This window comes from Triticum urartu, chromosome 2 (genome assembly GCF_003073215.2).
Source record: "Triticum urartu cultivar G1812 chromosome 2, Tu2.1, whole genome shotgun sequence".
In the NCBI taxonomy this organism is placed as follows: domain Eukaryota; kingdom Viridiplantae; phylum Streptophyta; class Magnoliopsida; order Poales; family Poaceae; genus Triticum; species Triticum urartu.
In genome coordinates, this window is record NC_053023.1 from 552,853,465 (window position 1) to 552,871,607 (window position 18,143).

The following is an 18,143-nucleotide window of genomic DNA, read 5'->3' on the forward strand; positions in this document are numbered from 1 at the left end:
GACTCATAGGAGTCTGCCGAGCGTGCCAAGATGCTGGCTCCAGCTACGTCAGCCTGTTCAAACATACATGCACTATTTAAATTTTGCAAAAACACTAACGCCCACACATGTGGGCGTCTGTCAACTCGCCCACATGTATGGATTCTCGTCCAACCAATTCTGCACGAATTTTGGCGCGTTCTAACAGTTTTTGTGTCCACGTAGGACTAACCTGGTGTGTGGGCATTCATCCGGTCGCCCACACGTCCTTTTTCACCACACGAGGGCTGGTGTGTGGGCGTTTAGCAATTCGCCCCACACACCAGTTTTCACACACGCAGAGAGGGCTGGTGTGTGGGCGTTTATCACTTCGTCCACACCCAAAGCTGGCAGTTGCCATGTATTTCTGTAGGGTACATGGCAACTGCCCTAGCTTTGCTTGTAAGCAGATGTCAACTCTCTTTTAACCGAGTTGTCATGTGTTTTTGCATGGTACATGACAACTACCCTAGCATGCACGTAAGCAGATGGCAACTCTTTCTCTTTACATGGCAACTGCCCTAGCATGCTTGTGAGCACACGGCAACTCTCTCTTTTACCCGAACATGCTTTTTTGCCATGCTTTTTTAGTGCTACACGGCAACTGCCTAGTGTTAGTGGGTGGCAACTCCTAAAATTTTGAAATCATGGCAACTGCAGTAGACCAGACCATACATGGCAACTGCAGTTGAGCAATCATGGCAACTTTAGTTGTCCGACATGGCAACCGAAGTTCAGCGACATGGCAACTACAGTTAAACGAACATGAACGAGGGTCTGGACCATGGCAACTGCGGGACGCACGGTGACTGTCACGTGGGGTGTGCGGGACCACGAGGTACGAGGTCTGACGTACGGGGCGTGTGGACGTGTGAGAAGGATCGGGTGGGGAAAAAAGATGTGTGTGCATTACTTGTTTTGCCCACACGTAGGTGTGTGGGCTATTTTTCTTATACACCACACAAAATATGTGGGCAGACTCCCTAACGCCCACATATGTGACATTTATTGGCGTCTTAAATTTTGTACTCACTCCGATCCCCAAAGAAGGCATAGTTTTGAACTAAAGTTAGTTGAAACTACTTCAAAACTGCAACAGTTGTTATGCATCGGAGGGAGTCAAAGACGATGCTCGGTGCAAATATGGCTATAGTTTATCATATGCCCAGTGCCAATGTCATTTACCCACTCTATTTTTACATCAATGCTCGTAATTTTACGTTCTATAATTTTTTTCTTATTTCAGACGTAAAAAAAGAACGTAAAAATATATATAATCACCGTAAAAAATATTTTATGTTATGTAAAATTACAAATGTAAAAAACATAGTGTAAAATGTACATAAAATGCAATTTTTCTGGTGTTATGACCCATATTTTTTTCTTATGCCAATTTTTTTGCAGTGAATCAATATGAATGTAACTATTTGTATTTCAAATGTAATTTATTTATGAAATGATAGTAAGGTTACCTCGGGTGAAGAATATATATATATATATATATATATATATATATATCTATATATCTATATATATAGGGTCGCGCTATTCGTCACCCTGGGTGAGGAATAGTTATTCTTCACCCCCCTCTATTTTACCAACAATGCACCGTAATTTTACGTTCCGTAAGTTTTGTCTTATTTCCGACGTAAAAAGAGACCGTAAGAAAATATATAATCGCCGTAAAAAATATTTTATATTATGTAAAATTACAAACGTAAAAACATAGTCTAAAATACACATAAACTATAAATTTTCTTGTCTTATGATCTATATTTTTATTTTATTATGTCAAATTTTACGTAGTGAATCAATAGAAATATAACTATTTGAATTCTAAACATAATTTAATTATGAAATGATCGTAAGATTACCTCGGGTGAAGAATAACTTGTCACCGCCCGCCCGCTCCGCCCGCTCGCAAGCCACTCGTCACCGACTACCGCACATCACACCTAAGTCTAGTCGTAAAACAACATGACAGAAAGGATAACAAAAATAAAATGGTTACTGCTCAGTACTGGCCTCCTACCATGCCCACTATTAGTAAAACCCAAGGCAAAAGATCGTAACGAGATTAAAAGGTTAACCCTGCACGCACTGCTCTTCGACACCACCAGTCTACTAGTAAAACTACATGTAAAATAGTAACCGCGTTACTACTGGCCTACTTGTAATAGTACGTGCAAAACTGGTAATTGTGTTACTACTATAAAACTCTTGCCAAAAGTACTACTAGATGGTAATTGTGTTACGACTTGGAACGAGCCAATTTTTATTAAGTGCTAGCTACATAGTAATTTATGTAAAGAAAACTAGAGTACATAGTAATTGCTTTACTACCAACTTCTCTATTTTTACTACCTAACTAAACTACTACTACAAGCTATTATATGCTTGCTAGGTAGTAATTGCATTACTACTGGATTACTATCAAACCGCAGCAAAATCTATCTCGTAAGAGTAATAGCGTCAGTTGCTTATGGACACGGCCATGTTCCCCCAGGCTCTCGCATCGCTAGGGCGATTGGCGGTTTCCTAGGGTTGATCGTAGTCTGGATCCGCGATTCTGATTGCCGATCCAATTCTCTCCACCCCCAATCCTGCTAATCCCCCGCCTCATCGGGGCACCCGTGGTCTTCTCCTTCTCGCCGCTGTTCGGGGTGACTCAGGGGCGTTCCTGGCAACGCTACCCACCCTTGGCAGCAATGCGATTGGGGGCTGCCGGCGCTCGCATGGAGGGGGTAAGTGCGGGGCTGGAGCATGATGCCCTTGGGGCTGATTTCTTTGCGCCGGGCGGAGGCTGCAACTCCCCTGTCCGGGCGCTGCCGAGCGATGGGAAGGCGGCGGCGGTTGCTGTTCCATCACCATCGACGGGTGGTTCATGCTCTGCGGATCGCGTGGAAACTATGATGGAGCGTCTGCGTCTCACTGCGGTGGAGGCGCTCCCGGTGGTTCTGGATGACGAGGATGACGCCGATTTGGTGCACCCAGATTGCGCGCTGGTGGGGAAGGTGCTTTCCCCCAACACTCTCCATATTCAGACGATCTCGTCGGCGATGAGGCCGGCGTGGGGCAACCCGAAAGGTTTGCTGTTCCACCCTTCCGGGAACAATGTGTTTGTTGCTGAATTTGGCACCCAGGCAGATAGAGCTCGGGTGATCGAGGGCTCGCCGTGGATGGTGGGCAAACATGCTGTTATTCTCAAAGTGTTTGATCAGAACACCCCACCCCTTCAGGTTCAGTTTGACAGCCTTGCCATCTGGGCTCGGATCATGAATTTGCCACCAAGGTTGATGAAATCAAAGCTGGGAATGGAGTTTGCCAAGACAATTGGCCATGTCTCCAAAGTGGAGGCTGATTCTGATGGCCGGTGCTGGGGAGGCTATATGAGGGTCAGAGTGGAGATTGCGGTACAAGAACCGATTGTTCGGTATGTGACTGTGACCTCGGCCAGGCTCAAATCCACAGATACCTACTCGGTGGTGTACGAGCGTCTTCCTTTTTACTGCTTCTCATGTGGGCGCCTGGGGCACTCTTCAATCTTATGTCCAAGTCCTGGTATCAGAGATGACAATAGGGAGCTCCCTTATGCTGCTAAGAAACTGTGTGTGGCCGATGTCACCTCCAGGAAATCGGGTGGATCACAATCTAGTAGTTCATCAACGTCAGCTGGGGGTGATGGCAGGGCAGGTGGTGCAAGGTTGTCTTCATCGAGCCGTGCCAATCCTAAAGGCCAAGCTAACGTTGCAGAAGTGGATGGTGAGGTTTCCTCCCCTCCTAAGCGAGGGTCCAGGGGCCATGGCCGTGGTCCTTCCTCCCGTGGTCGCGGGAGGGGAAGAGGTTCTGTTGATAAGGAGCTGTTTCTGGAATCAAATGAGAAAATGACAACTACGGGTCAGAAGAGGAAATCTGCCAAAGCACTTCCTTCGTCCTCGACATCTGAGCCGAAGCAGGCGGATGCTAATGTGTTGGCCCTGGTAGTGGCTCCGGTGTCCAACGTGGCTTGTACTTCCGAAGTTCAGGTCACCGATGTGGAATCTAACAAGAAACAACGTGTCTCAATCTCTCGATCGGCGGATCCGGCGGAGGCTGCAGGGCAGCCCCGCCAGACGCAATGAGTATTATTTGCTGGAACTGTCGAGGCTTGGGGTCGGACTCGACAGTTGGCGAGCTTCGCTGGCTTGTGAAGCTTTACCGCCCCTCCCTCCTCTTTCTTTCGGAGACGAAGATGAGGGACTCTCGTGTGAGGAATTTTATGTGGTCTCTGGGGTTTACGGGCTGCTTTGCCGTGGGCAGCAAGGGTCTCAGCGGGGGCTTGTGCTTTTCTGGTCGTCAACTACTACTGTTGATGTGAAAGCGGCCAACAAACGGTGTATTGATGTTTGTGTGAGATTGGAGGATGGTGTACCCTGGCGGGCGTCTTTCATCTATGGGGAACCAAGACGGCAGGACAGGCACCAGTTCTGGGAGCTCCTAAGACGCTTGAAACCGGCCTGGGAGGGCCCATGGATCTGTTGCGGAGATTTCAACGAGGTCCTCTCTCAGGACGAACACTGTGGTCCTAGGGACCATTCTGATTCTCAGATCGCTACTTTTAGAGATTGCTTGATGGATTGTGGGCTTGCAGATTTGGGCTTCTTGGGACCCAAGTTTACATGGTCGAACAAGCAGGATCCCGACAGCCATGTCAAGTGCCGTCTCGATAGGGCAGTGGCGAATGGAGCCTTCTCCGGATTATTTGAAGACTGCAGTGTGGAAAATGTAATCGCTACAACTTCGGATCATTACCCCATCCTGATTAGGCTGGACCGTCCTTCTCTACAGCGGCAGGCCTCTCCAGTTCAGCATGGTTTCAGGTTTGAGGAGATGTGGCTTCGTGCGGCTGATTACAAGGAAACCCTAGAGAATGCCTGGTCTGCTGGTAGGAATGGCAGCTTGTCGTTGCAATCAACATGGGATACTTTGAAGCACGTTGCGGGCTCTCTTTGTTCTTGGAGCAAGGAGGCTTTTGGCTGTATCCGCAAAAATATTGGGAGGTTGGAACGTCGGCTGGCCACCATTAGGGTTGCGCCTCCTTCTCCTTCCCCTCTCTCCGAGGAACGTTCTATTGAGGAGCGGCTGTGTGAGCTGTTCGAAAGGGAGGAGATCATGGAGCGCCAACGCTCTAGGGTTGACTGGCTTAAGGCGGGTGATAGGAACACTGAGTTCTTCCACGCTCGGGCGATGGCAAGAAGGAGGACAAACAGAATTCACTCACTGGCCCGCGAAGATGGTTCAGTGTGCAACACCCAAGGGGAGATCAAGGGAATGGTCCAGGTGTTTTATGACAAGCTCTTCACATCAGAACAGTGCCCTGCTGAGGACGAGGTTATTCAGGCTATCACTAACAAAGTCACTAACGAGATGAATGAGGAGCTGTGCAGGCCATATTCGAATGATGAAATCCGTGCTGCTTTGTTCCAAATGGGGCCCACTAAGGCCCCGGGCCCTAATGGTTTTCCTGCTCTCTTTTACCAAACCCATTGGAATTTCCTTGGCGAGGATATTTGTCAGGCTGTTCGTGGCTTTTTGGAAGGGCGGCCCATTCCTGAAGGCTTCTGTGATTCGGTTATTGTGCTGATTCCGAAGACGACACGACCGAAGCACCCGAAGAATTTCCGTCCTATTAGCCTGTGCAACATGCTCTATAAGATCGCCTCCAAGGTTTTGGCAAATCGACTGAAAGGGATCCTGCCCGTGGTGGTTTCAGATTGTCAGAGTGCTTTCGTTCCTGGGAGATTGATTACTGACAACACCTTGATTGCATATGAGTGCTTGCATACCATCCGACAATAGAGGGTGAAGAAGCCGTTCTTTGCGTTGAAGGTTGACATGATGAAGGCTTACGATCGGGTTGAATGGAGCTACCTCCACCGATGTTTAAGCAAGTTGGGTTTTGCTCCTGCTTGGATTGAGGCAGTGATGAGACGTGTGACCAATGTTCGATACGCGGTCAGGGTAAATGGGGAGCTCACTGATCCTGTGGTTCCATCCCGAGGTATTCGACAAGGGGATCCAATCAGTCCATACCTATTCCTCTTATGCACAGAAGGATTGTCCTGTCTGCTTTTTCAAAGGGAGAGTTGTGGTGCGCTACATGGGATTCGTAATGGTCGTCAAGGCCCACCTATCTCACACCTCCTATTTGCAGACGATAGCATCTTCTTTGCTAAGAGCGATTCTCAGAGTGTGGATTCATTGGAGGCAGTCCTCAGTTTATACTGCGCTGGGTCGGGCCAATTGATCAACAAGGAGAAATCATCGGTTTTCTTTGGGAGGCACTGCCCGGTTAATGTTAAGAACAGAGTTAAATCGCAGTTGGGCATCAACAACGAGGCTTTTCAGGATTCCTACCTTGGTATGCCCACCGAGGTTGGGAGATTGCCGACGTGCACTTTCAAGTTCCTACCTGACAGAGCTTGGCAAAACATTCACGGCTGGTCTGATCGGCCTATGTCTAGAGCAGCAACTGAAACTTTGCTAAAGTCAAAAACACAAGCTATTCCGACCTTCATCGCTAGTTGTTTTCGGCTTCCAGTAGCTACGTGTGAAAAGTTCCGCCAGATTGTGGCTGATTAATGGTGGGGACGAGAAGATGGGAAAAAGAAAATTCAGTGGCGTTCATGGGATTGGCTCGCGACACCTAAGTCCCTTGGGGGCATGGGTTTCCGCGACATGGGGTTGTTCAATCAGGCGATGCTTGGGAAGCAAGGGTGGAGACTTCTTACTGCGCCTCTTTCGCTCTGTGCGCGGGTTTTGAAGGGGAGGTATTTTCCAAATGGTGATTTCTGGAACGCTTCGGCTCCTCGTACAGCCTGAGCGACATGGCGTGCGATTCTGCATGGTCGTGATCTTCTGAAGATGGGGATTCAGTGGGGTATTGGGGATGGAAGGAGTACTCACATTTTGACTGACTATTGGATCCCCTCCATCCCTCCTGCACTTCTCCGGCCTCTTTACCCCATACCTGCTTCAGCCAAAGTCCACTGTTTGCTTGATGAGGAAAGTGGGACTTGGAATGAGGAGTCAGTGAGGGCCTTCTTCTCGGATGATGTGGCCAACAAAATCCTCCAAGTTCCAATCTGCAGCATTGGCGGCTCTGATTTTGCTCGCTGGCCATTTACCAAACTGGGCGAGTACTCTGTTAAGTCTGCCTACAACATGGCGAGGACGTCTGGCTTCCTGACAGCCCGCTGCTGCAATGGTAAGGGCCAACACTCCGAGTGGCATTCAGAGGAGAGATTGTGGAAGGAGTTGTGGAAAGTCAAGGCTCCAAACAAAATGAAGATCGTGCCGTGGCGATTTGCTCACAACTGCTTGCCTTCGGGTGAGCAAATGCTTCGACGCCAGGTTCCGACGCGGACCGACTGTTGTTTCTGCGGCCGGCAGGAGAGTGTTGAACATGCACTGGTGTTCTGTGCACACGCTCGAGCAGTTTGGGATGTTCTCAAAGGGTCCATGGGGATCAAGCTGTCTCGATCTTCCTTTGCGTCGCCGAAGCAGTGGTTGTTTGATTTTCTCTCGCGCGGATCCGAGCGTGATGCTACTATAATGACTGTCATCTTTTGGCATATATGGGAGGCACGCAACTCTGCTAGGAATGAACCTGAAGCTCCTCATCCCCAACGCACGGCTGCAAGGGCGCGTGCTTACTTGGAAATGATCTTCCAGCACCTGTACAAGCCTACCTCTGCAACTAGGCGTGAGACCCCTGCTTCCAGCTCTATGTGGTCTCCGCCGCCGCCAGGTACGCTGTTGGTTTCTTCGGGTGCTGCTGTTTCACGGGAGCTGGGTAAATCTTGCGCTGGTGTGGTGGTTCTGGACCACTCCGGTCAATGCATAGCTGCTGCTTCTGAACTTCTGAATGGTGTTACTGATCCTGAAGTGGCGGAGGCTTGGGCTCTTCGACGGGCGGCGAGGTTGGTTCGAGATGAGAACTACACTGATGTGATCTTTCACTCGGACTGCCTTTCTGTAATGCAAAGGCTGAATTCTTCATCCCGTGACCGCTCCTTTGTGGGATCAATTGTTGCCGATATTAAGATGACAACTGCAGCTCTTTCGTCTGTGACTTTCAAGCATGTTCGTCGGCATCGCAATGTTTTAGCTCATGTATTAGCTAGATCTAGTTTGAACTCTTCGAGTCTATGTATTTTTCATTTTGCTCCGGATTGTATCCGGGAGACTCTTTGTAACTTGTTTGCTTAATCAATAAATGCCTACGTTCTCTAAAAAAAATCTATCTCGTAAGAGTTCAGTTTCATTACTATATTTGCTCTCTTAATTACGTTGTAACTACCGAAGTACCGATGCAATCGGGATGGTTGGCTTAGACAGGTGGCGCTCACGTGTTTGTGGCCGGAGCGTACGCTAATTAGAAGTGCGATATATGGTGGCGCTAAAATGTGCGGGAGCGCACTTCTAATCGTGCGCTCCGGTCGGTAATTGGACCACACAACGCCCCTCATCCCACGTCCCCTACGATTTAGCAAACGAAGGTAAAAGCCAGTACGAAATATAGTAATGGATTAAATTCCTGTTACCGAACCCACACATCTGATCTCCGCCCCGTAGTTGTAACCGTTTATGACAGTAAAACAACAAGCAAATGTAGTAATGCATTGCATGCACCGCACTGTGACCTACTAATTAGCAATAGTAATCAACTAGCACATATGCCCGTGCGTTATAACGGGAGATAAAATAGATGCATTTAAAGTCAGTGACAATTATATGTGCAAGCAAAATTTTATGTGCACACGAAAAAAACGTTTAGCTTTTTGGTTTCGCCGTGTGTGAAAGAATCAATCCGTTATTTTTCCATTCATTAATCGAAGAAATTTAAGAGTTTTGTTACGTCAGCGTACGTCAGGTAAGGCCCATGAGTTATTCAATCTACTTTTCCTTTCAATCCTTTCGATCGAGGGGATTTCTAAATATTCTAGGAGATATGAATATTTTTTTAATCCGGAACAGTTTTTCTAATTATGTACACTTTAAAAAAATACGAAAAAATTATGAAAGGGAACATCTTTTTAAATTCACAAACATTTTATGAAAATACCAACTTTTTTATAATAATATTAACATTATTTGACTTTGTGAACACTTATTAAAAACGGGAACATTTTTAAGATTTTAAAAACGGGAACACTTTGTGAAAATTCATAAGATTTTTAGAAAATGTGTATCTTTTATACAAAGCGTTATTTTTATTGTGCAAATTACACTAAAAAGGAATATTTTCTGAATTTGGAGCATTTTTGAAATGCCATTTTCATTTAATAAATCTCGAACAATTGTTAAAAACGACAATTGTTTTCCAAAAAATGGGGATTTTTTTGCATGTTCCGAATATTTTTTGAAATAGCAACAAAATTTTGGAATTCTTAACATTTTCAAAAAATTGTGTTTCTTAAGTCCAATTTTTTGAGAATTTTTAACTTAAGAAATAAATTCGAAAAGAAAAATAAACTTGGAAGGGAAGAAAGAGATAGGGAAAGGAGAATAAAAATAGAAGTAAAACACAGAAACAAAAAAATGGGCTAGCCACTATTGGTTGTCCTGTGCGAAACTCTGACAAAAAAACATGAACATTATTTCAATTTGTGAACATTTTTTAAAATAGGAACATGTGTTTCATAAGATTTTTATAAATGTGTATCTTTTACACACGAACATCATTTTTGTTGTGAAAATTCAACTAAAGCAACAAAATTTTTAAATTGATGTATTTTTTGAAATGCCATTTACTTTTTAGGCATCTCGAACAATTTTGAAAAATATTTTTTTGCAAAAATGGGAAATTTTTTGCATGTTCGAATATTTTACAGAATAGCAACAAAATTGGAATTCTGAACATTTTCAAAAAATTGTTTTTTAATTCTGAACTTTTTTTAAATTTTTTTATTTACGAAATAAATGATAAATAAAAATAAAATTGGAAGGGAAAACGAGATAGGTCAATAATAATAATATAAATAAAACACAGAAACAAAGGAAAATAGGCCAGCCCAATATTGGTTGTCCTGTGTGAAACTGGACTATTTGTCGCCTTGTGCGGGAAATAGTGTTTTTCCAGCTGCAGGGGCGGACAAATAAGTGGGGCTGGTTTTGCTGGGCCAGTGCGCGCGGCCCACGTACGAAAATTTCTTTTTTAGCAAACAAAGGCATAAAAATTTAGATATATATATAGAGATATATATATATATATAGAGAGAGAGAGAGGTCTATATATATATATATATATATATATGATGTATAGATATAGATATCTCATATATGGTAATAGAACTAATTTTGTTATGGCTGGTCCACTAATTAGCAATGGTAAACAATATTCTATATATGGTAATATAACTAAATCTATTACGGCTGTTGTGCAACACACCTAGTTTGTACAATTGTAAAATGAAGTGAACACATGGTAATATATTAAAAGTGTGTGAGTTATAGTCAACACTAGGAACTAGTAAGCATACGTGATCCATCTAGTAACAGGTTTATTATATTTGCATTGGTCCCCGTTAATGAATATCCTTTCATTACTATGTTCCTTGACTCTCGTTACTATATTCACTAATTCATTACTACATGTGCAAAAATTGGCATGATCGTGGCATCGTAAAAATCAACTGCGCGGACTCTCGTTACTATATTCACTAATTCATTACTACATATTTTGTGCATACTCTATTTCGCGTAAAAATATGTATGTATTTCACAAATACAATAAAACCATAAGCTCACTTGCAATTTTTTCATATAACTCACTTTAGAGTATCTTAGATATAATATATGAACATACTAAAAATAATAAAGTAGAGTACATACTACCACATGATAGTATATGAGAAATGGATAGTAGCTACACCCGGTAGTAGAATGCATTTTCCCCTATATATATATAAATAATAAAGTAGGGTGCATACTACCACACTTATTTATTTTTCGCATCATATTATCTATATATATACCTGTAGTAATAAATGAAATGTGGAGATGGGGCCTCTGTATGAGAAGAATGCAGCAACCCTCGTGTTTCCCACAAAGGTCACGGTTGGCATCACTTCTATCACTGGCTTTCCAACATGACAAAAAGCAGAAATGATCAAATTTTTAACTAGGAAGTGAAGACATACAAGAAAAAGATGTTTCATAACAATTTTAAAAATGTTCGCATTTTTTCAAAAAAGTGTGCGCATTTTTCAAAATATTTTCTAAAAGATGAGCCCACATGCGCCTCTATCAGGGCTGGCCCATTCCCTTTTGGGAAACTTTCACCCCATTATCGACAGCTTTCGTCAGGTTTTTTTTTCTTATTAAGAAATTTTGTATTTTGCTCCATCGGCTTTCTATGTCCTGTTTTCTTTATTATGTATATCCTTTTCCATTTAATTTGTTTTCTTCTTCTTTTTTGTTTATTTTTTCTATTTTAAAAAACATGTCGACCATTTTGTAGATATGTTGACCATTTTTTAGATACTCTTACCATTTTTCAGATGAACATTGAACATTTTTTAAATAATTGTTGAACATTATTCGAATACATGATAAACATTTGTGCACAATGAACATTTTTAAATACATGGCAAAGATTTTCTTTAAAATACATGGTGAATTTTTGTTTTAAATACGTGGAAAATTGTACAATAAATGACAATTGTTTTTGGAATAAATACTGAACGTTTTTAATACATGCTGACACTGTTTTATTACATTACCTTTTTAAATACACGGTTTAAAAAAATGCATGATAAAAAAAATTAAACACCTGTTGAACATTTTCTAAATTATGAGAACATTATTTTAAAATGTACCAAATGTACCAAATCTGATTGTATAACATTTCTGAAATTACAAATTATAAAAATGTTAGAATATTCCTGTTTTTACCTAAATATCTAAAAAAATGTTCGGGAAAAAATATATTTGTTAGAACATAATTTTATTTTTCTTAAAAGAATAGGAAATAAAAATGGAAGCAAAAGGTAGAAAACAAATATGAAAGAGAATGAGCACGCATGTTATGTTGAAGGTTTATGTCAGTCGCATTTTTGCGACGTGAGCGTTTCTGACGCATTGCTACACAAGTTCTCACTGGTAGAGCCATCAGCTGGAGTCCAGGCCGTGCGAATAGTACTATTTATCGCCCATATGAAAAAGGGAAGGGGAAATTGGGAGAGCCAATGCGCCCATGTCTTTCCACGCGATAAGTTGTTAGCGTGTTTTCTACTTGAGGTGAACGAAGCCGGGTTTTCCATAGTTTTTCATGGGGTTCTTTTTGTTTTTTAAGGTTTTTCTACGTTTTTATTTGTTTTCTTTTCTTCTTTACTTTTTTGTTTGGCTTTATTTTTTCTTCTCCATTTTTTGTTTCGTTTTCTTCTTCTTCTCCTTTTTTTCCTTATGTTTTTTTTTCGTTTTCACTCTACATTTTTGTATATGTCAAAAATATTTTATTTAATAAGTGATCCACATTTTTTGTACACACATTCAACATTGCCCGAACGCTTTTTCAATATTTTTCAAATACTTGTTCAACATTTTTAATAGTTATTCAACATTTTTAAATACTCTGTTCAACATTTTTTAACACTTATTTCAACATTTTTTAAATACTTGTTCAACATTTTAAAATACTATTTCAACATTTTTCATATATTCATTCAACATTTTTTAATAATTGTTCAACATTTTTAGAATACTTGTTTGAAATTTTTAATACTTATTCAACATTTTCAAATATATGTTCAAAAAATTTCAAATTCTTGTTCAATTTTTTAAAAACTTATTCAACAATTTTTAGATACTTGTTCAACATTTTTTCTTCAAAATCTTATTTAAACTAAGCATGAGTATAGAATAGTTTATTTAACACCCTTAGTAATGTTCTATACAAAATATAGTAACGTAGCATACAAAATATAGTGATTTTTTTGACAATGTACTAAATTTAAAACTTGGATAGTATTTTTTCAGAATTATTATATTTTATTCAGTGTTTTACTAGATTATGTACATAGAATTACTGGGGGTGTAGAATAAATTATTCTACACTCTTGCCTAGAATAGCATAACCCTATATTTTTAAAGTATACAGAAAAGTATAAAAATAAAGCAAAAAAGGAAAAAAAACAAAAATAAAGAAAAGTACAAAAATATTTTTAAAGTAGAATATTTTTCAAATTACTACACTAAGTAACATACCATGACATGACATTTAACATTTGTTCTTGTCAGGCGGGTCAAGAATGGCATCCCGATTCCTCCTTGCTCAGCCTAATTCTTTGGGTGGCGAAAGTAGAATATTTTTCAAATTACTACACTAAGTTCACGTGGCGAAAGTATGTACTAGAGGTTGTCTGATTCCTCCTTGCTCAGCCTAATTCTTTGGGTATAGAGGGCTTCATTAAGTTGGTCATCATCATCTTCCTCCGTATTGAGATAGATAACAGACAACCTTGTACTTTGTCCTCTAAAAGAGAAGCTGATCAATTTACCCCAGTGAGATGCATGTGGGCGATGAAACAATCTCATTCATCTTCTCCAATCTGGGATATCTTTTGTCCGTGCTCGACCTCCATAATGTAGCCCCCCCCTCCCCCGAAGAACGCCGAAGATCACAGTGCCTCCGGTAATGAGCTCATTGAATTCCAATCTCACATTGCATGCGACGTTGTGTGTAAGAAAAAACAAAAAAAACACAATGCATTAGTGAAAATAGCAACAGAAACAAACGAATTAACTGTTAGAAGGTTCATATGACTTATTACCGTTGCAGGAACAAAACTAGGCTAGAAGTAGATGACGAACAGCGTGTTAGTTGCAAGGCTGGTTGCGCACGTCATTCTACACAAAACATATTGAAAATTAAGTATAATCATATTCTAGACTACTAAATCAACACTGAGTATAATCGGTTTCGACACTAGTAAATCAATTTCAACTAAATATAATCGGACTACAGTTCTAAATATAATTCTACACTAGTAATTGTATACACAAATAAACAAAATCTGCAGAGGGAGACACAAATAAAACGAATTCTACACCGCCAACCTAATTTATAGGAGTTCATCTTATTTATTTCAAACATTCCAGACTACACTACCAAATTAAGTTGAACTTGAATCATTAATATTCTAGACATTCAAAAAAATTCTACTCAAAATACACTATTAAAATCGAATTATGCACAATAGCAACCGGATTACCAGTAAAATTTCTACACAAAGCAATCTGTGGAACTAACTTTGGATTCTACATCACTACAAATGTTGATTCAACACTACTTAAATTCTACACGAATCAACTTATATATGGAGGAATCCCATGGATTTCGTGTGGCGTCCGTGGATTGGGGATGTTCGAGTGGAGAGGAAGGAGATGCGATGGGAGGGGAAGGACATGATGGAACCTTGCTACCAACGGTGCGGCGAAGGGCGGCAAGGTCCAGAGGTGGCAACGGTGGCTGGTTGAGGGGGAGTGTGTGTGGGTGAAATGAGAGCGTCGACTAGCTAGGTCTTTTACTAAGGTGGGCAGTTAACTCGGGTGGGCTAGTGTTGGCGTGGACCTAAAACGCAAGGCCATAGCTAATATAACCCAAATAAAAAAAAGACTAAGACTAATAAAAGACTCGATATTATAACTCATAGTAAAGAAATAAAAGACCCAAAATGGTAATAATACCACTAATAATAAAGAGAAAAATATAATATAAAATGTTCATTATTCTTTGACTAGTATAATCATTAAATACCCGTGTATTGAGAGGTATGTCTGGGCCCTCTCGGTAATGCACGTCACTATAAGCCTTGCGAGCAATGTGACTAATAAGTTAGTCACGAGATGATGCATTACGGAACGAGTAAAGAGACTTGCCGATGACGAGATTGAACTAGGTATGATGATACCGACGATCGAACCTCGGGCAAGTAACATACCGATGACAAAGGGAACAACATATGTTGTTATGCGGTTTGACCGATAAAGATCTTTGTAGAATATGTAGGAGCCAATATGAGAATCCAGGTTCCGCTATTGGTTATTGACTGGAGATGTGTCTCAGTCATGTCTACATAGTTCTCGAACCCGTAGGGTCCGCACGCTTAACGTTCGATGACGATTTGTATTATGAGTTATGTGTTTTGATGAACCAAAGTTTGTTCGGAGTCCCGGATGACATCACGGACATGACGAGGAGTCTCGAAATGGTCGATACATAAAGATTGATATATTGGAAGGTTATGTTTGGACACCGGAATGGTTTCGGATAGGTATGGGCATTTTCCGGAGTACCGGGGGGGGGGGGGGGTTACTGGAACCCCCTTGGGGGTTAATGGGCCTTCATGAGGCAAATCCTACTTGGACCGGGAGTCCAAGTAGGACTCCCCCCCTTGGCGCGCCACACCTTGGCCGACCTCCTCCCCCTCCTTTATATACGTGGGAGGGGGCACCCCAAAGGCACACCAAACTTTCTCTTAGCCGTGTGCGGTGCCCCCTTCCATAGTTACACACCTCGGTCATATCATCATATTGCTTAGGCGAAGCCCTGCACCGGTAAAGTTCATCATCACCGTCTCCGCACCGTCGTGTTGACGAAACTCTCCCACGGCCTCAACTTGATCAAGAGTTCGAGGGACGTCACCGAGCTGAACGTGTGCTTATCGCGGAGGTGTCGTACGTTCGGTACTTGGATCGGTTGGATCAAGAAGACGTTTGACTACATCAACTGTGTTACTAAACACTTCCGCCTTCGGTCTACGAGGGTACGTGGACACACTCTCCCCGCTCGTTGCTATGCATCTCCTAAATATATCTTGCGTGATCGTAGGTAATTTTTTTTTGAAATACTGCGTTCCCCAACAGTGGCATCCGAGCCAGGTCTATGCGTAGATGTTATATGCACGAGTAGAACACAATGAGGTGTGATCGATAATAGTCATACTGCTTACCAGCAATGTCTTACTTTGATTCAGTGACATTGTTGGATGAAGCGGCCCAGACCGACATTACATGACCGCGTTCATGAGACTGGTTCTACCGACGTGCTTCACACACAGGTGGCTAGTGGGTGTCTATTTCTCCAACTTTAGTTGAATCGAGTTTGACTACGCCCGGTCCTTGTTGAAGGTTAAAACATCACACTTGACGAAAAATCGTTGTGGTTTTGATGCGTAGGTAAGAACGGTTCTTGCTAGAAGCCCATAGCAGCCACGTAAAACTTGCAACAACAAAGTAGAGGACGTCTAACTTGTTTTTGCAGGGCTTGCTGTGATGTGATATGGTCAAGACGTGATGATATATAAATTGTTGTATGAGATGATCATGTTTTGTAACAGTTATCGGCAACTGGCAGGAGCCATATGGTTCTCGCTTTATTGTATGAAATGCAATCGTCATGTAATTGCTTTACTTTATCACTAAGCGGTAGCGATAGTCGTAGAAGCAATAGTTGGCGAGACGACAACGATGCTACGATGGAGATCAAGGTGTCAAGCCGGTGACGATGGTGATCATAACGGTGCTTTGGAGATGGAGATCAAAGGCACAAGATGATGATGGCCATATCATATCACTTATTTTGATTGCATGTGATGTTTATCCTTTATGCATCTTATTTTTCTTAGTACGGTAGTAGCATTATAAGATGATCTCTCACTAAATTTCAAGGTACAAGTGTTCTCTCTGAGTATGCACCGTTGCTACAGTTCGTCGTGCCGAGACACCACGTGATGATCGGGTGTGATAAGCTCTATGTTCACATACAACGGGTGCAAGCCAGTTTTGCACACACAGAATACTCGGGTTAAACTTGACGAGCCTAGCATATGCAGATATGGCCTCGGAACACTGAGACCGAAAGGTCGAGCGTGAATCATATAGTAGATATGATCAACATAGTGATGTTCACCATTGAAAGCTACTCTATCTCACGTAATGATCGGACATGGTTTAGTTGATATGGATCATGTGATCATTTAGATGACTAGAGGGATGTCTATCTAAGTGGGAGTTCTTAAGTAATATGATTAATTGAACTTTAATTTATCATGAACTTAGTACATGATAGTATTTTGCATGTCTATGTTGTTGTAGATAAATGGCACGTGCTAATGTTCCTTTGATTTTTAATGCATTCCTAGAGAAAGCTAAGTTGAAAGATGATGGTAGCAACTACACGGACTGGTTTCGTAACTTGAGGATTATCCTCATTGCTGCACAGAAGAATAGCGTCTTGGAAGCACCGCTAAGTGCAAAGCCCGCTGCAGGAGCAATGCCAGATGTTATGAACGTCTAGCAGAGCAAAGCTGATGACTACTCGATAGTTCAGTGTGCCATGCTTTACGGCTTAGAATCAGGACTTCAACGACGTTTTGAACGTCATGGAACATATGAGATGTTCCAGGAGTTGAAGTTAATATTTCAAGCAAATGCCCGGATTGAGAGATATGAAGTCTCCAATAAGTTCTATAGCTGCAAGATGGAGGAGAATAGTTCTGTCAGTGAACATATACTCAGAATGTCTGGGGTACCACAACCACTTGACTCAACTGGGAGCTAATCTTCCTGATGATAGTGTCATTGACAGAGTTCTTCAATCACTGCCACCAAGCTATAAAAGCTTCGTGATGAAATATAATATGCAAGGGATGGATAAGACAATTCTCGAGCTCTTCGCGATGCTAAAGGCTGCGGAGATAGAAATCAAGATGGAGCATCAAGTGTTGATCATTAACAAGACCACTAGTTTCAAGAAGAAGGGCAAAGGGAAGAAGGGGAACTTCGAGAAGAATGGCAAGCAAGTTGCTTCTCAAGTGAAGAAGCCCAAGTCTGGACCTAAGCCTGAGACTGAGTGCTTCTACTGCAAAGGGACTGGTCACTGCAAGCGGAACAACCCCAAGTATTTGGCAGATAAGAAGGATGGCAATGTGAAAGGTATATTTGATATACATGTTATTTATGTGTACCTTACTAATGCTCATAGTAGCGTCTGGGTATTTGATACTGGTTTTGTTGCTCATATTTGCAACTCAAAACAGGGGCTACGAATTAAGCGAAGATTGGCTAAGGACGTGGTGACG